The following is a 25,288-nucleotide window of genomic DNA, read 5'->3' as shown; positions in this document are numbered from 1 at the left end:
AAAAGTGTCAGCAACCTCAATACCACAAATATGTGGAAACATGTGCGGACCAAGCACGTGGTGGAGTTACAAAAACACACTGAAGACCTAGGCCAACCTACAGCGCCACCTACCACCTCTTCAGCTCGTGTTGTAGCCTCTTCCTCCAGCTCACACACAGCTGGTTCGGCTTCCTCACAGGATCGCCATGGAAGAATCTCTGGCACTGTTGTACAGAGACACAGTGTAATTCCACCCACAGCACCACTTTCCCAGTCATCCTCACACTCCCAGGCCAGCCTACAGCCATCGTTAGCACAGGCATGGGAGAAAAGGCGCCCATACTCGGCAAACCACCCCCGAGCACAGGCTCTGAATGCTGGCATTGCTAAACTTCTGGCCCTTGAAATGCTATCATTCAGGCTGGTGGAGACTGACACATTCCGTAACTTTATGGCATTGGCAGTCCCACAATACAACGTGCCCAGCCGATTTTATTTCAGCAGGCAAGCCGTCCCTGCCCTGCAACATCATGTGGAGGGAAAAATTAAACATGCGCTACTAAACGCCATCAGTAGCAAGGTCCACCTGACCACCGATGCGTGGACCAGTAAGCATGGACAGGGACGATACCTTTCCCTCACTGCCCATTGGGTAAATGTTGTGGAGCCGGGAACAGATCTTGAGAGTGGCGCTGTACGTGTTCTGCCAACTCCAAGGATTGCAGGAATCCAGTCTGTACACATTGACTCCTCCTCATACTCCAGTTCCTCTGAATCAGCGCTGCAGGAGCCGTCACGGTCTACCTCCACATCGACCCGTGAACGGTTACCTGTTATGGTGACCAATATGAGCACAGCCGTGGCCAAATGTCAACAGGCCGTATTAAAATTAATTTCTTTGGGGAATCTAAGCCACACAGCGCAGGAGCTCTGGAATGCCATCAAGCAGCAGAGCGACGTGTGGTTTGTGCCAGCGAATCTCCAGCCAGGCATGGTAGTGTGTGACAATGGCCGAAATCTGGTGGCAGCTCTGGGCCTAGGCAACCTCACTCACATCCCATGTCTGGCACATGTGCTCAACTTGGTCGTGCAGAGCTTTTTGAGGGACTATCCGGATCTGCGCTCACTTGCGGTGTTCCAGCAATGCAAGATCACGCATTGCAGCTCTGCAGCGCCGATTACGTCTTCCGGAACATCGCATCATATGTGACCTACCCACCAGGTGGAATTCAAGGTTACATATGTTGGAGAGGTTGTGTGAGCAGCAGGCAGCAGTAATGGAGTACCAGCTGCAGCAGGCGCAAACAAGTCGCAGTGCGCGCCGTTCACACTTCACCACCACTGAGTGGGCCTCTATGAAGGACATTTGCCACGTTTTGCGTGCCTTTGATTATTCCACGCGGATGGCGAGTGCAGATGATGCACTAGTCAGCATGACTATCCCCCTTATCTGCCTGCTTGAAAAAACACTGCAAGCACTAAGGGACGAGGTTTTGGAAGAGGTGGAGGATGAGGAGTCACAAATGCCATCTGCTTCTCTACAGTCTGCGCAACGTGGTTCCTCACAAAGGCCTAGGCAGGGGACACTTTGTGAGGAGGATGAGGAGGAGTCAATGGATGAGGAAGACATCTGTCCAGAGGAGGGAGGTACACAATGCTCTAGTAGTCAGTATCTAGAGCGAGGGTGGGGTGATGCAGAGCAGGCAGAGATCACGCCTCAAGCAGGGGACAGCGTTTCTTGGCCAGTTGGCAGTCTGCAGCACATGGTTGATTTCATGCTGCAATGCCTGAGAAACGACCGCCGCATCGCCCACATTCTCAACACGGCTGATTATTGGGTGTCCACCCTCCTAGATCGTCGCTACCGGGACAACTTACAAAGCCTCATAACACCGTTGAACCGGGAGCGTAAAATGCGGGAGTACCAAGACGCACTGGTGCATTCCATCATGTTCTCCATTCCAACCAAGAGCAGTGCTGCTAGTGCTTTACAAAGCAGCTCAGTGCGTCGAGGCAGTGGAGGAAGCTCTGCACAAAGAGGGAGCAGAAGCAGCGCCTCAGCACAAGGCAAGACCACTATGGCCGAAATGTGGCAAAGTTTTGTCTCCCCGCTGCCACAAATGTCTACACCATCACAGACGGCACCAGTCAGCAGGATGCAACGTTTCCGTCAGATGGTGACAGACTACATGTCTTGCCCTCTTAGTGTACTCCCAGACGGCTCTTCTCCCTTCAAGTTTTGAGTCTGTAAGCTGGATACATGGCCAGAGCTTAGTCAGTATGCATTGGAGGTGCTAGCTTGCCCTGCTGCTAGTGTATTATCGGAACGCGTCTTTAGTGCCGCAGGTGGTGTACTAACAGACCGTCGCATGCGACTATCCTCCGATAACGTTGACCGGCTTACTTTTCTCAAAATGAACAAGGCCTGGATCTCTCATGAATTTGCCAGTCCTCTTCCAGAATAAATAATTGGTTGGCAACAGTATCCAGGTCTCCTGTTCTGTTCATGTTTCTACCACCTGAACTGTAATCCCTGAGCTCCAACACCGCCAGTTGGCGCTCGGAAGTGCCGTCTGCACAGTCAACACTTGCTGCCGTGTTATTGGGGTTCAGTAACGTCAGCTGTTCCCCTGCTGTGCGGATGGCAATTTCTCTTGCTCTGTCCACATTCTCACTACTACAGATTTTAAAGTTGCTCCAATTACACCTCTGGCTCCTCTGTTTTCAGTATTATCCCTGAGCTCCAACACCGCCAGTTGGCGCTCGGAAGTGCCGTCTGCACAGTCAACACTTGCTGCCGTGCTATTGGGGTTCAGTAACGTCAGCTGTTCCCCTGTTGTGCGGACGGCAATTTCTCCTGCTCTGTCCACATTCTCACTACTACAGATTTTAAAGTTGCTCCAATTACACCTCTGGCTCCTCTGTTTTCAGTATTATCCCTGAGCTCCAACACCGCCAGTTGCTGCTCAGAAGTGCCGTCTGCACAGTCAACGCTTGCTCCAGTGTTATTGGGGTTCAGTAATGTCAGCTGATCCCCAGCTGTGTGTCCGGCAAATTCTCCTGCTTTGTCCACATCCACTGTACTACTGATTTAAAACCTCCTCCAAATACACCTCTGGCTCCTCTGTTTTTAGTATTTACCCTGGGCTCCAATACCGCTAGTTGCTGCTCAGAAGTGCCGTCTGCACAGTCAACGCTTGCTCCAGTGTTATTGGGGTTCAGTAACGTCAGCTGATCCCCAGCTGTGTGTCCGGCAAATTCTCCTGCTTTGTCCACATCCACTGTACTACTGATTTAAAACCTCCTCCAAATACACCTCTGGCTCCTCTGTTTTTAGTATTTACCCTGGGCTCCAATACCGCTAGTTGCTGCTCAGAAGTGCCGTCTGCACAGTCAACGCTTGCTCCAGTGTTATTGGGGTTCAGTAACGTCAGCTGATCCCCAGCTGTGTGTCCGGCAAATTCTCCTGCTTTGTCCACATCCACTGTACTACTGATTTAAAACCTTCTCCAAATACACCTCTGGCTCCTCTGTTTTTAGTATTTACCCTGGGCTCCAATACCGCTAGTTGCTGCTCAGAAGTGCCGTCTGCACAGTCAATGCTTGCTCCAGTGTTATTGGGGTTCAGTAACGTCAGCTGATCCCCAGCTGTGTGTCCGGCAAATTCTCCTGCTTTGTCCACATCCCCTGTACTACTGATTTAAAACCTCCTCCAAATACACCTCTGGCTCCTCTGTTTTTAGTATTTACCCTGGGTTCCAGCACCGCCAGCTGGTTCTCGGTAGTTCCATTTGCTCTTGTACCTTCTACTACCCATCCGGGTTCCAGTACCGTCAGCTGGTTCTCGGCAGTGACTTTGGTATGGGTACTCCCTCCTGCTCAGCCTGGTTCCAGCACGCCAGCTGTTTCCGGGTAGTGTCAACGTCACTTTGCCTCCAATGCGTTGTCCTGTCGTGTTGCGGTCGGGTTAGCCGACTCTATGGTGCCTGCAGTTTAGGTGACTCCTATGTGGGCTGCGGGATCTGGCAATGAAGGCTGGTTCCATAGTGCCAATAGGACAAGCACCCCCTGTAGGACTGTGGGTTTTGGTAACTGCGGCCGGCTCGCGGCCTTGAACTTTTTTTTACATGGGTACCTTCTGCTACCCATCCGGGTTCCAGTACCGTCAGCTGGTTCTCGGCAGTGCCTTTGGATTAGGTGCCTCCTTCTCGGTATCCAAGTTCCACCAACGTCTGTGTAATGCACACGCCCGGGCTGAGCGGCGTGTGCGTGTGATTGTAGTGATTCCACTGGACCGTGCCGGAGAGTGAATGCCTGGAGGGGCGTAACTAGGTATTCACCCGATCCGACCAGGGTCGCACGACGGCATACGACGCCAGTGCACCAAGGAGGAACCGAGCAGAGGGACCAGGTGCTACTCCAGGACAGACCCCGGACACGGCTGTTGACCCACACAGGGGAATACAGGAACAGACTGGTAGGCTGGCACACAGACTGGTGGGTATAGGCAGGCACGACTGGTATGCAGGCAGGCGGGTATGCAGGCAGGGGGGTACAGAAAAGCACAGCTAGAGTGCAGACAGGGAGGCACTAGCAGGTAGGAACACAGGCGGGATAGGACCCAGTACACACTGGGACTCAGGAACAATACAGGCAGAGGGGTACAGGCAAGCACAGCTAGAGTGCAGACAGGGAGGCACTAGCAGGTAGGGACACTGGCGGGATAGGACCCAGTACACACTGGGACTCAGGAACAGAACCACAGATGTGGCGGACAAACACAGCAGAGTGAGGCCGCCCAGAGAGGTGAGCGAGAACAGGGCAGGACAAGGCCGCCTGGAGCGGTGAGCAAGAGTACAGCTGGACAAGGCCGCCAGGAGCGGTGAACAAAGGGTCAGAGCTGAGCAAGACTGCCGGAGCAGTGAGCAAGAGTAAAGCAGGACGAGGCCGCCTGGAGCGGTGAGCAAGAGTGGAGCAAGACTGCCGGAGCAGTGAGCAAAAGGATAAGAGCGGAGCGAGACTGCCGGAGCAGCGAGCAAAAGGGTCCGAGCGGAGCAAGGCTGCCGGAGCAGAGAGCAAAGGAGTCAGAGCAGGCTAGAACCGCTGGAGCAGAGAGCAAAGGAGTCAGAGCAGGCTAGAACCGCCGGAGCAGTGAGCAAAGGAGTCAGAGCAGGCTAGAACTGCCGGAGCGGTGAGCAAAGGAGTCAGAGCAGGCTAGAACCGCCGGAGCGGTGAGCAAAGGAGTCAGAGCAGGCTAGAACCGCCGGAGCGGTGAGCAAAGGAGTCAGAGCAGGCTAGAACCGCCGGAGCGGTGAGCAAAGGAGTCAGAGCAGGCTAGAACCGCAGAACGGTGAACAAAGGAGTAGGAGCAGGCTAGAACCGCCGGAGCGGTAAGCAAGGCAGAGCAGGGGGGACAGGGCTCTGTTCACACGGAACAGACAGGAAGAGAAAGGCAGAGCCAGATACCCACAGGATACTTGCAGAGAAGTAGCGAGTGGACCACAAACTCACAAACGGGAGTACAGAGACAACAAGCAGGAGTTAGGTACGAGTTCAGACTCTGCAGAAAAAGGAAGGGAACAGACATAGAGGCAAAACAGGTAAAGGATAGGAAAGAGTTCAGACTGGAACTGAGTGTACGGAGGAGACCGACACTGCAGCGGGATACAGGAGCGGGTCTGGGAATACGGCCCCCAGAGAGGCGGGACGAACAGGCAAGGAGCGTGTTCAGACAGGACAGACAAGATACAGGAGCGGGTCTAGGTAATCGGCCCCTAGAAGGCAGGAGGAACAGGCTAGGAGCGTGTTCAGACAGGACAGACAAGATACAGGAGCGGGTCTAGGTAATCGGCCCCTAGAAGGCAGGAGGAACAGGCTAGGAGCGTGTTCAGACAGGCCTGGAAATACAGCCTCCAGGATAGGCAGACAAGAGAACACAAAACGGGACCTGGCACCTTCAGAGTGCAAGCACACACTGAATGAAACACTATGCTCAGGCAGGGATTGATAGGAGCAGCTGAGCTATATACCAGGTGACAGACAGCAATAGGCTGAGGACGCACAAGGGGTGTGACCCACAGCAGGTACAAAAAGCAGGAAGTGATCGGGCGCCGCCCTTAAGCAGCAGAAACAGACACAAACAGACAGCATGGAGGGAAGCCAGAGAGACATTCTGGACTGGAGATCAAGTGCGCGCTCTTGCACAGTGGGAGATGGACCACCATGCAAGGACGCCGCCAGGTATGTTACAGTCTGCTGGTCCTTGGTAGTGCTTTCTGGCACAGGTACCTCCTGCTTAGTAACCGAGTTCCAGTACCGTCAGCTGGTCTTCGGCAGTTCCATTGGCTCTTGTACCTTCTGCTACCCATCCGGGTTCCAGTACCGTCAGCTGGTTCTCGGCAGTGACTTTGGCATGGGTACTCCCTCCTGCCCAGCCTGGTTCCAGCATGCCAGCTGTTTCCGGGTAGTGTCAACGTCACTTTGCCTCCAATGCGTTGTCCTGTCGTGTTGCGGTCGGGTTAGCCGACTCTATGGTGCCTGCAGTTTAGGTGACTCCCATGTGGGCTGTGGGATCTGGCAATGAAGGCTGGTTCCATAGTGCCAATAGGACAAGCACCCCCTGTAGGACTGTGGGTTTTGGTAACTGCGGCCGGCTCGCGGCCTTGAACTTTTTTTTACATGGGTACCTTCTGCTACCCATCCGGGTTTCTAGTACCGTCAGCTGGTTCTCGGCAGTGCCTTTGGATTAGGTGCCTCCTTCTCGGTATCCAAGTTCCACCAACGTCTGCTGGTCCTTGGTAGTGCTTTCTGGCACAGGTACCTCCTGCTTAGTAACCGAGTTCCAGTACCGTCAGCTGGTCTTTGGCAGTTCCATTGGCTCTTGTACCTTCTGCTACCCATCCGGGTTCCAGTACCGTCAGCTGGTCCTCGGTAGTTCCTCAGCTTTCTTGTACCTTCTGCTACATTTCCAAGTTCAAGCTTTTTGAAATGGTTCTTGGTAATCACTCTAGATCTCCCTGACGAGGACCCTGAAGACTAGGACCCTGAAGACCAACCCTAAGACGAGGACCCCGAAGACGACGACCCTGAAGACGAGGACCCTGAAGACCACCCCGAAGAAGACGAGGACCCCAAAGACGAGGACCCCGAAGACGAGGATCCCCGAAGACGACGACCCTGAAGACCACCCCGAAGAAGACCAAGAAGATGACCCTGAAGAAGTTGACCAAGAGGACAAAGAAGAGAAGACGAGCACCAAGATACAGAAGAACAAGAGACAGAAAACCAAGAAGCAGAAATACAAGAAGCTGCAGAACAAAAAGCGGAAGAACATTAAGCATAAGACTAAAAATCAGAGCAAAAGATAATATCTAAATTATAAGCAGAAGATGACTAAGCAGTGTATGGGGGTGAGTCCGTTCCTCCTCGTGGTGCCCCTGGAAAAGACCTGCTGCAGCAGGCCAAACTGAATGCGGACAAATCCTGTTGTAAATTTTTTGTGACGGGCAGAACGAAAGGTGTAATGTCCAACCTTTTATAGATAACTACAGGAATGCCTGCCACAAATAAGAATATGATGAAGAAGAAGAAGATGAAGAAGATGAAGTAGAATATGAAGAATGTAAAAAAAAAGAATAATACGAAGAAGGTGAAGAAGAAGATGAAGTGATGAAAAAGATGCTGAGGATGATGAAGGAGAAAGTGTGGGAGAAGTAAAAAAGAAGGTGAAGAGCATGGAAGTAGTGAAACATAAATATCTGACAAAATAAAAAAATACTTAACATAGTCAATATTTCCGTAACTCAGAACGTCTTAAAAAAAAATATTAATTCCTGCTATTCCATTTGATTGGGCTAAACCTCTATGCCTTTATTGTCTCCCCCACCTCCCCCAATACATTCTACATTATTCTTAGTTGTTTTCCTTCATGTAGAATTAACCTACAAGGAAAGAAAGGGTTTATTTTCATTCCGATATTAGTGTCCCATTGACTTGCATTGGTTTCCGGTATCGGAATCGGCGATATCCGATACTTTTTGAGTATCGGTCCGATCCAATCCGATACGATATTTCCTGATATCGGAAGGTATCGCTCAACACTAATGGTAGTCCATCCACCGAAAGCTCAATTTTTAGTATAAGTCTGGAGCTGTTTTAACACATTACCAGTTTAAATCTATTTTCAAGTCATGTTTGTGTAAGGTTGGCATGGACGCTGCACAGTTTGGAACGCATTCTTTTCGTATTGCAGCCACGACAGGAGATAGTGTGCTAGAACTCAGTGATTGATGCAATAAAGAAGTTGGGAAGATGGAAATTGTCGTGTTTTACTACATATGTTTGGCCTGATTTGGTCTTAGAAAAATCAGGTTTATACGATTTAAATGTTTTCATTTTTATATTTCATAGTTACAACAACGTATATATGGATTATTGGCCAAAAAATGAGTGCAGGTTTGACCAGTTGGAATAGGTTTTGGTCAGAGTGGTGTTGAGGTACATTGGCAAGTTTATCCTGGCCTGCACTGGGTGCAGCTGCTTGTTCGCATAAAAGCGATAAGCGTCATATGCAAATATTCTGTTATTCTAGTTATTCATGCCAGGGGCAACAACTTGGGGAAAAATAAAACTAGCAGAGCTCATTGCTCTCATAAAGTCGGATTTACATAGATTTAGGAAATTGAGCAAAAATGCATAATATTATGGATCGAAGTAGTTACTCGCCAGGTTGGGAAAGGGGATCTTAGTGGCGAGAAAGAGCTCGCCTGTTACTTAATGAGAGTCTCTTATTCATTCGAGCAAATGGTGGTATTGTAGTGCGTCGTCGTATGCTAGAAGGAGATAATAGAAATGTGCCATTGACTGATGGCGTGCATCTGACTGCCATTGGAAATTATATATTTTTATCTGGTATACAAGATGGCGTTGAAAGTGCCCTAGTGTTGTTGGGTGGCGGTAGTCAGAGTGTTGAATAGGTTTTCCGACCTCCTCTCTTGACTGAAAAATTTTGGCCCTGGAGAATACATTCTCAGTGCTTTGCGTTGTGACTTGGCATGGTGGAATGTTTTTTGAAGCAGGGTCAATGATGATTTTATACAAGTAATTTAAACAATAGTTTTCGCAACTTGTTTCACCCAACACAATGGTATTGCATATTTATTTGTCTTTTGTATGTTGGAAGAAAATCATCCATAAAGTTTAATGGTAAGTGTAAGCAGTCTCTTAATTTCTATTGAGCATCTCTTAGCAGCTTCAGGTCTCCAAAAATGGCAAGCAGTTAAAAGAAGTGAGCGGACAATTCTTTAGGTGTTTGTCACTATACAGCCCCACTCCATACTTTAAAACAGAATAAATCAGTGGGAAGGCTTGAAAAATTCCCGGAAGATGCCTCAGCCTTTTAGGTCAAAAAAATGCTAGCACTCCATTCATTGCTTAATGGGTTTAAAAAGACATCACAAAAACACAATGTGCTAAAAAGCCACTAAAAATTTACTAAAAGTTACAGGAAATGTTTGCAAAATACTTTTGAAGACTTAAAGGGAAGGTGCCATAAAAAATAAACATTTCTACAATTGAAAATCTGTAAAGTAGCAATGTTTTATTTTTCTAATATTATCATTTTGGTTTTCAATTAAGTAAAATATGCAGCTGCTGAAATTTGACATGAAAACCTAGTGTACAACTAGCTCACATTAGAACTGCAGTAAATGTGAGCTGGATCTGCTCACTTGTGTCAGATGTCACCTTCTCCTCCCTTTCTGGGTGTTTGCAACAGGATAAGAGAGGATGAAGTTTAGGATCACAGTGTGGAGCCATTTTGTTGGTGACTGCCAGTGATACTGACAAATACAGTGTCACCGAGGCCGGACGGCAGCACAGATTCTGGTACTTGGTTCTGCTCGCCGTATCATAAGCTGGGGTTAGATATGTGGAGTGTACCACATGAACGATTAGATACCATTAGAGTAACACACAGGGATTAGATACAGGGCTAAGTATAGTTTATCCCATCTTGGGATTAGATATTGAGATCAGCGGAGTGTATCACACAGGATGTGATTAGATACACAGTATCTAATGTATGTAATGTGTGACCCTGCTCCATCCACTACATTACTGCTCCCATAGACTTAAACATAACAGGGTCACTCATAACACCACAGCTCCCTTAAAAATGTGTTACACCATTTTGGGAGAAGTGGTGTTAATGTGTGACACCGCTCCATTCACTTCTATGGGAACAGTGGCATAATGTGTGACCTTGCTCTTTCCACTTCTATGGAAGCAGTGATGTAATATGACCCTACTCTATCCACTTGTATGGGAGTAGTAATGTAGTGGATGCAGCGGGGTCACACATTACACCACTGCTCCCGTAGAAATGCGTGACACTGCCCCATTCACTTCTATGGGACCAGTGGTGTAATGTGTGACTCCGCTCCGTCCACTACATTACCCATACACATAGACAGAGCACGGTCTCACATTATACCACTGCTCCCATAGAAGTGGACAGAACAGGGTCACACATTTCACCACTGCTCCGATAGAAGTGGACGGAGCGGGGTCACACATTACACCACTGCTCCCTTAGAAATGCGTTACACCCTGCTCTGTCCACTTCTATAGGAGTAGTAATGTAGTGAATGGAGTTGGGGGTCACTCATTACAGCACTGCATTCCTAGAAATTTGTGACCATGTTCTGCCCACTTCTATGGGAGCAGTAGTATAATGTGTGACTCAGCTCCGTCTACTACAATACTACTCCCATAGAAGTGGACCGAGCAGGGTCACACGTTAATTGCCCCTCCATCCTTCCACCCACCCCCCAAAAAAAAATAAAAAAAAAATTCAGTGGAGTCTCGGAAGATCATATATATCATTATATACAGTACAGACCAAAAGTTTGGACACACCTTGTCATTTAAAGATTTTCCTGTATTTTCATAACTATGAAAATTGTACATTCACACTGAAGGCATCAAAACTATGAATTAACACATGTGGAATTATATACTTAACAAAAAAGTGTGAAACAACTGAAAATATGTCTTATATTCTAGGTTCTTCAAAGTAGCCACCTTTTGCTTTGATGACTGCTTTGCACACTCTTGGCAGTCTCTTGATGAGCTTCAAGAGGTAGTCACCGGAAATGGTCTTCCAGCAATCTTGAAGGAGTTCCCAGAGAAGCTTAGCACTTGTTGGCCCTTTTGCCTTCACTCTGCGTTCCAGCTCACCCCAAACCATCTCGATTGGGTTCAGGTCTGGTGACTGTGGAGGCCAGGTCATCTGGCGTAGCACCCCATCACACTCCTTCTTGGTCAAATAGCCCTTACACAGCTTGGAGGTGTGTTTGGGGTCATTGTCCTGTTGAAAAATAAATGATGGTCCAACTAAACGCAAACCAAATGGAATAGCATGCCGCTGCAAGATGCTGTGGTAGCCATGCTGGTTCAGTATGCCTTCAATTTTGAATAAATCCCAAACAGTGTCACCAGCAAAGCACCCCCACACCATCACACCTCCTCCTCCATGCTTCACGGTGGGAACCAGGCATGTAGAGTCCATCCGTTCACCTTTTCTGCGTCGCACAAAGACACGGTGGTTGGAACCAAAGATCTCAAATTTGGACTCATCAGACAAAAGCACAGATTTCCACTGGTCCATTCCTTGTGTTCTTTAGCCCAAACAAGTCTCTTCTGCTTGTTGCCTGTCCTTAGTAGTGGTTTCCTAGCAGCTATTTTACCATGAAGGCCTGCTGCACAAAGTCTCCTCTTAACAGTTGTTGAAGAGATGTGTCTGCTGCTAGAACTCTGTGTGGCATTGACTTGGTCTCTAATCTGAGCTGCTGTTAACCTACGATTTCTGAGGCTGGTGACTCGGATAAACTTATCCTCAGAAGCAGAGGTGACTCTTGGTCTTCCTTTCCTGGGGCAGTCCTCATGTGAGCCAGTTTCTTTGTAGCGCTTGATGGTTTTTGCAACTGCACTTGGGGACACATTCAAAGTTTGCCCAATTTTTCAGACTGACTGACCTTCATTTCTTAAAGCAATGATGGCCACTCATTTTTCTTTACTTAGCTGCTTTTTTCTTGCCATAATACAAATTCTAACAGTCCATTCAGTAGGACTATCAGCTTTGTATCCACCTGACTTCTGCACAACACAACTGATGGTTCCAACCCCATTTACAAGGCAAGAAATCCCACTTATTAAACCTGACAGGGCACACCTGTGAAGTGAAAACCATTTCCGGTGACTACATCTTGAAGCTCATTAAGAGAATGCCAAGAGTGTGCAAAGCAGTCATCAAAGCAAAAGGTGGCTACTTTGAAGAACCTAGAATATAAGACACAGTTTCTGTTGTTTCACACTTTTTTGTTAAGTATATTATTCCACATGTGTTAATTCATAGTTTTGATGCCTTCAGTGTGAACGTACAATTTTCATAGTTATGAAAATACAGAAAAATCTTTAAATGACAAGGCGTGTCCAAACTTTTGGTCTGTACTGTATATAATGATATATATGATCTTCCGAGACTCCACTGAATTTTTTTTTTATTTTTTTTTGGGGGGTGGGTGGAAGGATGGAGGGGCAATTAACGTGTGTAAACTTTTGGTCTGTACTGTGTGTATGTATATGTGTGTGTATGTGTGTGTGTGTATATATATATATATATATAAAATTTAATATAACCGTGGATGCGTACCTCTCTCTGAAGCCTCGATAGACTGCGCATGTGTGACGCGCAGTCTGGCTCCAGACAGAAGCAGGCATCCAGCCGTTACAGGTAAGAGGAGGTGTATGGCGCCAGAGATCGCGATATGCGTAGGCACTTGCATACTTACCTGACCAGGAGGAGCGTTGCCGCGGCGCCTCTCTTCGTAGGAGACCGGGGCAGGAGTGAGGCGTCGGATCGGCGCGTGTGTATCGGCGCGTGCTCATAGCGCTATCCGGCTCCATTTTACTGAAGACACATTTACAGTGTGTCTTCAGCAAAATGGCGCCGGACAGTGTGGTGCTCTGGTGCTGCATTCCTCTCCCGGCCTCCGGAAGAACAGGACGCAGCAGCGCTGGAGTGCAGAGAAGAAAGGTGAGTATAAGTGTTTATTTTTTTTGTTTGTGTGTACAGTGTGAAAGTGATGAAGGGGCCACATATACCAGGATTGTGGGGTGAGGGGTACCACACATACCAGGGTTGGGGGGTGAGGGGTACCACGCATACCAGGATTGGGGGGTGAGGGGTACCACACATACCAGGATTGGGGGGTGAGGGGTACCACGCATACCAGGATTGGGGGGTGAGGGGTACCACGCATACCAGGATTTGGGGGTGAGGGGTACCACGCATACCAGGATTGGGGGGTGACGGGTACCACGCATACCAGGATTGGGGGGTGAGGGGTACCACGCATACCTGGATTGGGGGGTGAGGGGTACCACACATACCTGGATTGGGGGGTGAGGGGTACCACGCATACCAGGATTGGGGGGTGAGGGGACCACGCATACCAGGATTGGGGGGGCAAGGGGTGCCACACATACAGGGATTGGGGACGTGGGGTGCCACGCATACCGGGATTGGGGACGAGGGGTGCCACGCATCCCGGGATTGGGGACGAGGGGTGCCACGCACACCGGGATTGGGGATGAGGGGTGCCATGCATACCGGGATTGGGGACGAGGGGTGCCACGCATACCGTGATTGGGGATGAGGGATGGGGTGCCATGCATACCAGGATGAGGGATACCATACACTCCAGTATAGGGATTAGGGATGGGATACCATGCATACCAGGATGAGGGATACCATACATACCAGGACAGAGATGAGGGTTGGGGTACCATGCATACCAGGATTGGGGATGAGGGGTGCCAAGCATACCAGGATTGGGAATGAGGGGTGCCACGCATATCAGGATTGGGGATGAGGGGTGCCACGCATACTGGGATTGGGGATGAGGGGTGCCATGCAAACAGGGATTGGGGATATGGGGTGCCATGCATACCGGGATTGGGGGTGAGGGGTACCATGCATACGGGGATTGGGGATGAGGGATGGAGTGCCATGCATACCAGGATGAGGGATACCATACATACCAGGATAGGGATGAGGGGTGCCACACATACCAGGATTGGGGGTGAGGGGTTCCACGTATACCAGGATTGGGGGTGATGCATTGTAATGCAGCGGCTTGCGGCATTGCTGTAATGGTCCAGGGTGTGTTTTGGCTGACCATGTACCTCCCCCTCAGGTGACTAATCACACGACTGTGACATCAGCACAGGACCTGTGCACACAGAAGGTCTGGTGACATGATTGTGACATCAGCACAGGTCCTTTGTGCATTGGAAGATATATAAACCCTGGTATTTTTGAAACAGGTGTGAAAGGCGTGAGGCCTGTTCCCTGTGTGGGACACCGTTAGCCTGGAGAGGCTTAGTGTGGCCTAGAGAGGCCTGGTGAAGCCTGAAAGGCAGAGGCTGGATGTTATGTGTGTAAACATACTAGTAGCCTTGGAGGGCAAGAGGCTTGGAAGGCAAGAGTCCTGGAAGGCAGAGGCTGGATGTTATGTGTGAAAATATTTTGAAGGTACGAGGGCTGGAGACCCCCATCTGGGAAGCCGTAAAGCCACAGCTGTGGCTGAACAAATCTGAAGCAGCTAAAACCCGGCAAAGGTAAAACAATGCTTGATGTGGACATTTATATCGTTACCTTGCTGAAGGCTGTATCTGGAGCCAAGTGGACATGTCTGTCACTGGAAAGGCTCTTGGACATTATATGTGTAATATGTTGGCGAGCCACTGAGATGGACTCGGTTATGAGCGGTCTATGATAAATAATAAACTGCTGGATCGTGAAATACCGGAAAGGTGTTGCATGGTGTGCTTTAATTGATCAGGTGAAGAGAGTGTCCCCCAACATGATGACTAGTGCTGCGTTACTATATATATATATATATATGCAGCACTTAAACAACAGAATATAACTCCAAGTAAATCAAACTTCTGTCCACTTAGGAAGCAACACTAATTGACAATCAATTTCACATGCTGTTATGCTAATGGAATAGACAATAGATGGAAATTATTGGCACTTACCAAGACACCCTCAATAAAGGAGTGGTTCTGCACGTAGGCACCACAGACCACATCTCTGTACCAATGCTTTCTGGCTAATGTTTTAGTCACTTTTGAATGTTGGTTGTGCTTTCACACTCGTGGTAGCATTAGACGGACTCTACAACCCACCGACGTTGCTCAGGTAGTGCAGCTCATCCAGGATGGCACATCAATACGAGCTGTGGCAAGAAGGTTAGCTGTGTCTGTCAGCGTAGAGTCCAGAGGCTGGGGACGCTATCAGGAGACAGGCCAGTACACCAGGAGACATGGAGGGGACCGTAGGAGGGCAACAACCCAGCAGCAGGACTGCTACCTCCGCCTATGTGCAAGGAGAAAAAGGAGGAGCCCTTCCAGAGCCCTACAAAATGACCTCCAGCATGCCACAAATGTGCATGTGTCTGCACAAACGGTTAGAAACCGACTACATGGACAGCCCAACACCGTGCAGGACGCTTTGCATTTGCCACAGAAAACCAGGATTGGCAAAGTCGCCACTGGCGCCCTGTGCTCTTCACAGATAAAAGCAGGTTCACACTGAGCACTTGTGACAGAGTCTGGAGACGCCATGGAGAGCGATCTGCTGCCTGCAACATCCTTCAGCATGACCGGTTTCGCAGTGGGTCAGTAATGGTGTGGCATTTCTTTGGAGGGCCGCACAGCGCTCCATGTGCTCACCAGAGGTAGCCTGACTGCCATTAGGTACCGAGATGAGATCCTCAGACCCTCTGTGAGACCATATGCTGGTGCGGTTGGCCCTGGGTTCTTCTTAATGCAGGATAATGCCAGACCTCATGTGGCTGGAGTGTGTCAGCAGTCGCAGCGAGATTAAGGCATTAAAGCTATTGACTGGCCCGCCTGTTCCCCAGACCTGAATCCGATTGAGCACATCTGGGACATCATGTCTCGCTCCATCCACCAACGTCACGTTGCACCACAGACTGTCCAGGAGTCGGCGGATGCTTTAGTCCAGGTCTGGGAGGAGACCCCCAGGAGACCATCCACAACCTCATCAGGAGCATGCCCAGGCATTGTAGGGAGGTCATACAGGCACGTGGAGGTCACACACAATACTGAGCCTCATTTTGACTTGTTTTAAGGACATTACATCAAAGTTGAATCAGCCTGTAGTGTGTTTTTCCACTTTAATTTTGGGGCCACTAGGCACTGGGTAGGCGTCAAACTTCGAGACCTCATTCAGCTTCCTATAATCATTGCAAAACCGCCATTCCCCATCTGGTTTCGGCATTAGGACTATAGGACTGGAACATCCACTTTTGAACTCTTCAATGACTCCCAGGTTAAGCATTCGCCTCACTTCTTTTGAGATCACCTCTCTGCGGGCTTCTGGGATCCGGTATGGTTTAAGATTGACGCGAACATGAGGCTCTGTGAGTACCTCATGCTCTATGACCTGAGTGAGTCCTGGCAACTCTGAAAACAGGTCTTTATTTCGCTGTAGCAAGTCTTTACTCAACATTGCTTTCAAGGTTTTGTTAAACCTCTCGACCAGTCCGTCCGTCTGGGGATGGTACACGGAGGTTCTCAGTTGTGCAATCTGCAATGTCTTGCACAATTCCCTCATGACCTTCAACATAAATGGAGTTCCTTGGTCTGTTAGGATCTCCTTAGGCAACCCCGTTATTGAAAACAAGTGGACTAACTCCCGGGCTATACACCTGGAGGAGGAGTTTCGTAGTGGTACGGCCTCTGGATACCGTGTAGCATAATCTAATACCACCAAGATATATTGATGCCCTCGGGCGGACTTGACCAGAGGCCCCACTAGATCCATTGCTATGCGTTCCAATTGAACCTCTATGACGGTTAGGGGCACTAGGGGACTGCGGAAGTGGGAGTTATCTGGCATGTGGGGCAGGAACGACAATATCTCTTTATTTCTCTATAGCAACCTGGCCAATAGAATCTCTGGAGGATCCGTTCCTGAGTCTTGTCTGCACCCAGGTGACCACCCAACACATGATAACGAGCCATGTCTAACACCCTGCGTCTATAGGGCCCTGGCACCAGCAACTGTTCTTTTACCTCACCCAGGGGCGAACATAGGAATCATGGCGCCCCATTGCAGAAGTTGCAATTGGGCCCCCACCCCACCAAAAAAAATGTAAATAATTATCAGGGTCACAGAAGAGCAGATCTCACAACTTTCCAGCCTTTACATAGTAATTTTCCTAGACGTCCTAGATCCCTCTTTCATTGCCCATAAAGTATGATGCCAACAAAAGTTTCCCCCAAACACAGTATGATACCCCCATGGTGAATTCCTCCACATGCGTAGTATAATGACCCTACTGTACCCCACCTCAACGCCCAAGGCAAAGTATTGTGACACCAACACAGTATGATCCCCCAACTGTGAGACCTAGAGCTAGAGAGGATGGTAGGTAATAAGGGAGGGTGTTATACATAATAAAAGATAAAACTATATAACTAAGGATGGCATTATACATAATAAGCGAGTACACTATATACTAAGGGAGTATGCTATACATAATATGGTTATATTCCTGCATCTGTGTGCAGTGTCGGTGCACTGCCCTATTTTCCAGACTCATTGAGCATGTCCTATTCCAATCCTCAAAATCGGATCAGAAAATGACATTCTGACGCCTACAGATCTCATTCTCAGATCCGTGATTTTCATGGATGTGTGAATGGATCTATAAAACTCTACAAGTCCGTGGACCATCCGATAAAAAAAATCTGGCAGCACACGGACATTTCACACAAATGTGAGAATGCAGCCTAAGGGATTTTACAGACAACATTATCAATCCAAGTCACACAGTGCAGATACAGAATAATATTTACATCCAGGCACTTACCGCTAACGTCTCATTCGATCAGAGCCGGTTTCTGCTGCTTCTTCTCCATCTGGTCGGACCTTCATGCTGACATCTCCCAGCCACGTCTTGTCACGATGATCCTCCAGCCTAGAAAATAACAAGGTCACATATATTGTATATATACATGTCTCCCCCACACTGCGGCCCTGAATACAGATATGTACCCCCCCTTCATTAATATACTATTAGCCACTTAGTAATCAAAATATAAAGTGATAAGCAGCACTGTGCCCCCATTAACTATAATCTCCACCAGCCAATAATATAAATTATTCAGTGTCTGTGACTCTCCCCAATTAACTGTAAGGCTATGTGTACATGGAAAATATACAAGCACCCCTATCATTGCTCTGTCCCAGCACCCCTATCATTGCTCTGTCCCAGCACCCCCATCATTGCTCTGTCCCAGCACCCCCGTCATTGCTCTCTCCCAGCATCCCCATCATAGCTCTCTCCCTGCAACCCCATCATTGATCTCTCCCTACACCCCCATCATTGCTCTCTCCGAACACCCCAAACATTGCTCTCTTCCATCAACCCCGCCAATGCTCTCCCAGCACCCCCATCATTTCTCTCTCCCAGCAATCCGTCATTGCTCTCTCCATCCCCACCATCCCTATCATTGTTCTCCCCATCCTCACCATCCCCGTCATTGCTCTCCCCAGCCCCACCATTGCTCTCCCCATCCCCATCAGTCCCATTATTGCTTTCCCCAGCCCCATCACTTCTCTCCACAGCCCCGTCATTGCTCTCCCCAGCCCCATCAGTCCCATTATTGCTCTCCGCAGCCCCATCATTGCTCTCCCCATTCCCATTTTTGCTCTCCCCAGCCCCAGCATTGCTCTCCCCAGCCCCAGCATTGCTCTCCCCAGCCCCAGCATTGCTCTCCCTAGCCCATTATTGCTCTCTCCAGCCCCATTATTGCTCTCCCCAGCCCCATTATTGCTTCTCCCCAGCCCCACCATTGCTCTCCCCAGCCCCATCAGCCCAATTATTGCTCTCCCCAGCCCCACCATCCCCAACATTGCTCCCCCACCTCCCCTCCCCAGCGTTTCAGTAAAAAAACAAACAAAAAAAAAACACTTACCTCTGTGCCCGTTCCCCTGTAGGCCGCAGCATCCTTGTTGTCAGTAACTTCCTCCCTCACACAGGCCCATGCTGCATGATGACGTCATCAAGCAGCGCGGGCCTGTGTGATGGAGGAAGCGGTGGGCAGGCAGCAGAGGATAGATTTCTGCAGCTCTGCTGCCATTCTGTCCTGTCAGCAGCGGAGCTGCAGGGATCGCTCCCTGCCCTCTGCTAGCAGGGAGAAGTTGCACCGGCGGGGCCCCTGGCGCAGCTGCACCAGTGGCGGTATGTCCGCCCCTGGACTGCTATTGGGCCCCCCCGGCTCATGGGCCCCATAGCAGTCGAGTGGTCTGCCACCATTGGTGGTACGCCACTGACCTCACCCCTTGGCTTGGTTACTCTTTACAGCAAATCCCCATTCACAGCAAAATGAGGGAACAGAGTGTCAGCCCCCAGCTCCTGAGGCACCCCATTTAACACAGTAACATTTTCAAAGGCCCATTTCAGAGTTAAATCCCTCAGTTGGGCAGTTCCAAAGTTTCCATCGGACACCTCCAGCTCAGGGATATTGGCCTCAGGGGATGTGGCCTCATCCTCATCGCCCACAAACACACACATGGGAAACTCATCTACTATGTTTTGCGGGTAAGTTTCCTTTGGGGCGATCTGGCTGTCGTCCGAACAACCAGGTGTCCCCCACATTCCCCAGAATAATGCAAAGTCACGTCCAATTATTATGGGATGCAATAGGTCCTTAATGACCGCCACTTAATGAGATGTGGTGCCACAGTCCGTGTTTACATCCACCTGGGCCACAGGATAGTTCTTAGCGTCCCCATGGACACACCGGATACCCACCACCTTCCCAGGAACCAGTTGATGAGGGAGCGTGGCCCTTTTCAGCGTCACCAAACTTCCTGAGTCCAATAGTCCAGAGACTTGTAGCCCGTTTACTGACACTGAGCATGCCTGAGGGCCCATTCCATGTTGAGGAACTGCGCTGCAGGCGGGGTAGGCAAAATAGGAGCAACGCCCATGTTGCAGTCCATTGGCTCAGAGTTTATGGGACACCGGACGGCAATATGGCCAGGGGTATGACATCTCCAACACACTATATATTATGGGGTGGGACCTTGGGCAGCAACTCAGACCTCTCCTGAACTCTAGGACGCCCCCAGGTGTGGCTCTAGCTGCCTTCTTTTGTGTGTCAGCAGCCTTTTGGGAACCCCAGTATTGAGAGGCTACGATTCCTTGTTTTCCCAATGAACTCTCAACCGTCTAGTATCTTTCCACCAACCCCACAAAGTCATCGGCATTATGGGGATCTTCCTGGGCCACCAGGATGTGTGCTGGAGTCTGCTTCCTACATCACCAAAGCCTGGCACTTCGGGGACACATACCTCCTGTCCATGACCTGTCCGGCAGCCACCTTATAATATATGTATATATATGCTGGGAAATTTGCAGCACTTGACCTTTCCTAACTATGTGAACAAGCCATAGCCCTAACAGGCTAATTAGGATCTGAAACCTTGGTCAAAGTTATCTGAGCCCACAAATCTCCAAGGGTGCCCAAACTTTTTTTTGTAATTTTTAAAATGTAAATGCAAAGAAAATGTGTCATATTTTAAATTTAGCCCTTTTAGAGATCATTTAATCTTCAACTTGCTTAACTGATCCCAATAACAGTAATTTTGACCAGGGGTGCCCCATATAGTGCATCCTGATATATGTCCCACATCCTGGTATGTATCCCTCATTCTGGTATATGTGTAAAGTGCGGCAGAGTTGTAGTCGCGACCTAGCTGCTGTCTGGTTGCGCTCTGACACTTTACAGACAAAGGGTGTCCCAGTCCTACTGTGTTGTAGGGTGTGCGGTGCATCACACTCATTTGCAGGCGGCTATGTCTCCGCTGCTTCTGGCTTCCGTCCTCAGGAGCCGCCGCCGCACACAGTTCATAGGACATGAAGTTCGTTGTAACAGTCAAACTTTTACTAAACAGTTCAAGTTCATCCAGTGGGTACAAGTGGGATAATGTACAACAATTAGCATTTATTTCCTCCTTACTACAACTCCTTTTCTGTCTTGCCACTTGTTCTTTCTGGACTGGCCCCAAGCCCACTGACTCAATCAGCCATCTAATCATCCACTCTGGCAGTGCACTTGGGACTGATCACTTGCTCCCCATGTAATTCAACATCCATCGACCTCGTGATGTCAGAAGATCAGGCCTACTCCATGGAACCTGGCCAGCGCCGTAAGCTCCAGATGCTTTGGAATGTCCATCAGGGAACTCAATTTGGCCTCCCACTGCCTCGAATGTTTGCCCATGCTGCCCCTATCAACCCACCCCACCTGAACTTGAACTCCACTGTCCACTTTACTGGCTGATACTGAACTCCCTCTAACCAGGAAGCGCCCCCCTTCTTACCAGTACTAGTGCCCACCCACTGGGCTGTTTCTATCCTTAATCATTTCCTATCCTACATGCTAACCTATTATCCTTATTCCATATCCATATCCTATGCTGTCCTAAGCTTATCCTTATGCTAATTCACATTATGCATTAACACCTTATATACTATACATCCGCATAATGCTTTACATTTGACAAACATTACTTTTACATATAAAACCTCAAGACTGTATTCACATAGTGAGTCTGTCTTCAGGGGCAGAAACAGGGTAAGACAGTCCACATACAGTACAGACCAAAAGTTTGGACACACTCATTTAAATTTTTTTCTGTATTTTTATGACTGAAAATTGTACATTCACACTGAAGGCATCACAACTATGAATTTACACATGTGGAATTATATGCTTAACAAAAAAGTGCGAAACAACTGAAAATATGTCTTATATTCTAGGTTCTTCAAAGTAGCCACCTTTTGCTTTGATGACTGATTTGCACACTCTTGGCATTCTCTTGATGAGCTTCAAGAGGTAGTCACCGGAAATGGTCTTCCAACAATCTTGAAGGAGTTCCCAGAGATGCTTAGCACTTGTTGGCCCTTTTGCCTTCACTCTGCGGCCCAGCTCACCCCAAACCATCTTGATTGGGTTCAGGTCTGGTGACTGGGGGCCAGGTCATCTGGCGTAGCACCCCATCACTCTCCTTCTTCGTCAAATAGCCCTTACACAGCCTGTTGGTGTGTTTGGGGTCATTGTCCTGTTGAAAAATAAATGATGGTCCAACTAAACGCAAACCGGATGGAATAGCATGCTGCTGCAAGATGCTGTGGTAGCCATGCTGGTTCAGTATGCCTTCAATTTTGAATAAATCCCCAACAGTGTCACCAGCAAAGCACCCCCACAGTATCACACCTCCTCCTCCATGCTTCACGGTGGGAACCAGGCATGTAGAGTCCATCCATTCACCTTTTCTGCATCGCACAAAGACAGGGTGGTTGGAACCAAAGATCTCAATTTGGACTCCTCAGACCAAAGCACAGATTTCCACTGGTCTAATGTCCATTCCTTGTGTTCTTTAGCCCAAACAAGTCTCTTCTGCTTGTTGCCTGTCCTTAGCAGTGGTTTCCTAGCAGCTATTTTACCATGAAGGCCTGCTGCACAAAGTCTCCTCTTAATGTCAAGGTAAAATATATATTATAGAAAATCAATTAGTGTCTTTTAATAGATTACCTAATCAGTGTGAATCAATATAGCAATGATGGTATAATCAATGTATATGTATGTATGCAAATGTGTATATGCACATGGATTATCTTAATAGTTAATGAATATATAACTAACAGCTTCTGTTCTAAATTGTAGACACGGACAACTAAACGATTTCCTGGGAATGACGTATGCATGTGCACGGCAGATAACAGAGAGATTCATGTCGAGTTGGCAAAGATGGCGCTGAGGGGCGAACTCACCCCCTCCGTCGGAATTCCTAAGGCACTACTCAAATCAAGAGATACATAGATGGACAAATTACAGCGTGCCGAGTTGTCAGAAAAGAGTAATACATTTTACAAATCCCACCTAGAAGGAGAATGCTATTTAACCCCATGTCTACTTAATAAAGTATGCCATTTTGCGTGGTTTGGTTTTTGAGTGAAGTTTTTCAACCAGATTAGCAGATTTGGTTAATTAGCTTCTCTGCATGCACTCAGACATCTTTAATTTGGAGGAGAGCAGTTACCTAGTGTATCTTAAATTGGTGTAACCTTCACATTAACAGTTGTTGAAGAGATGTGTCTGCTGCTAGAACTCTGTGTGGCATTAACCCGGTCTCTAAACTGAGCTGCTGTTAACCTGCGATTTCTGAGGCTGGTGACTCAGAAAAACTTATCCTCAGAAGCAGAGGTGACTCTTGGTCTTCCTTTCCTGGGGCGATCCTCATGTGAGTTTCTTTGTAGCGCTTGATGGTTTTTGCAACTGCACTTGGGGACACTTTCAAAGTTTTCCCAATTTTTCGAACTGACTGACCTTCATTTCTTAAAGTAATGATGGCCACTCATTTTTCTTTACTTAGCTGCTTTTTTCTTGCCATAATACAAATTCTAACAGTCTATTCAGTAGGACTATCAGCTGTGTATCCACCTGACTTCTGCACAACACAACTGATGGTCCCAATCCCATTTATAAGGCAAGAAATCCCACTTATTAAACCTGACAGGGCACACCTGTGAAGTGAAAACCATTTTCGGTGACTACCTCTTGAAGCTCATCAAGAGAATGCCAAGAGTGTGCAAAGCAGTCATCAAAGCAAACGGTGGCTACTTTGAAGAACCTAGAATATAAGACATATTTTCAGTTGTTTCACACTTTTTTGCTAAATATATAATTCCACATGTGTTAATTCATAGTTTTGATGCCTTCAGTGTGAATGTACAATTTTCATAGTCATGAAAATACAGAAAAAAATTTAAATGAGAAGGTGTGTCCAAACTTTTAGTCTGTACTGTATCTCCCTCATCCTGGTATCTGTTCCCCATTCATCCTGTTATATGTGCCGCATTCTGGTGCTTATTCCCCCACCATATATTGAATGCATAGAAAAAAAACAATAAACTCTTCTCATCTTCCCTCTGCTCCTACGCAGTGTGGCATCCACTTCTATTTCAGTTTGTTCAGAGCACAGCAGCTTAATGATTTCCCTGCTGTGCTCTGAACACGGCGGCATTGAGCAGTGATTGCAGCTTGTACTGTAATAACGATGACCGGCTGTGATGTCCTCTCGCCGCCACCGCCGATATTCGCCTCACCCTGGACCTTCGATCCCCTGCACCTCCTCTCTCCGGCAGCTCCTGTCATCGCACTTAGATCAATGTGGGTGATGACAGAGAGAATATGGAGCCCGCAGAATACACTGTGGGCTACACAAAGATGGCGCCAATCTCCTCCCACAGCTGTGACCCAGGACACAGCTAGAGGATACAGCTAGAGGAAGACTCAATACAAGAGATGCAATAGTACTGCAACCACAGTCTCTTATGAACAGGGGCTGCCGTATTTGAGGTGTGTAAGTGTCGTGGTCAGACACTTACATCCCCCCAAATGCAAATGGCAGCCCCAAGTAGCTGAAGTAAAAATTACTAAATTAAAAAAACTATTAAAGTAGTACATTTAATTTTGTATTAAATAATTGATTATATACTCAATAATTATTAATATAAAAAGGAGTCGCGGCACCCTCCCTTTTTAATAAAAAATCCTTCTAGTTAAAAAATTCCAGTTTCCTGAACCAGTTTCTGCTTGAAAAACTTTTCATTTTTCATCATCTGAAAAAATGCACTGAAGTAAACACTTGGGGCATGCGGATACTGTCTCGCAATAGTTCCCCCATTAAATGAATATAGTTCACAGCAATGTCAAAACAACATTGCTGTGCACATGTTCCAGCTTGTATAACTACTTTTAACTGCTTCTAGGTTTGGGAACCTTGAAGTGATTAAAAGAAGTAACCTGTTCATTCTTTTAATGGAAGCCACCCGCTCTCTATACTGGAAATATAGTGTGCAGATATCCTAACGAAGTGTTTTTTCTATGTATGACATTTTGAATATTTTTCTTTTATTTCTACGGAGAAGCCTTCAGGAAAAAATGCCATGCTGTGTTTTGAAAGGACACAAAAAAGCATTCTTTGCTTTATATTTCATTACTGATATATATCAAACATTTGGTAACCTACATTTAGGAAAACTGAATCACAATTTGAAGGGGTTTTCCCACAAACAAAGTTAATTTTATGAACATTTTGATCAATAGATCTTTGAATAATAAGTTCCACAATT

At 47.9% G+C, this 25,288-nt stretch overlaps 1 long non-coding RNA gene across 1 annotated transcript in view; it reads left to right on the top strand.

Moving 5' to 3' along the window:
- Nucleotides 1–23,092, top strand: part of LOC141220735 (uncharacterized) — a 33,857-nt gene extending 10,765 nt beyond the window's left edge. The window contains exon 2 of the long non-coding RNA XR_012288912.1: nucleotides 22,818–23,092. This is a non-coding gene — a long non-coding RNA (uncharacterized lncRNA). The remainder of the gene's footprint in view (nucleotides 1–22,817) is intronic.
- Nucleotides 23,093–25,288: the final 2,196 nt, after the last annotated feature.

Source organism: Phyllobates terribilis, unplaced genomic scaffold (assembly GCF_046119375.1).
Source record: "Phyllobates terribilis strain yellow unplaced genomic scaffold, ASM4611937v1 Scaffold_2__4_contigs__length_985480577, whole genome shotgun sequence".
NCBI classification, from domain to species: domain Eukaryota; kingdom Metazoa; phylum Chordata; class Amphibia; order Anura; family Dendrobatidae; genus Phyllobates; species Phyllobates terribilis.
Note: the sequence above shows the minus strand (reverse complement) of the source record. Positions and strands in the feature narration are given on the sequence as shown.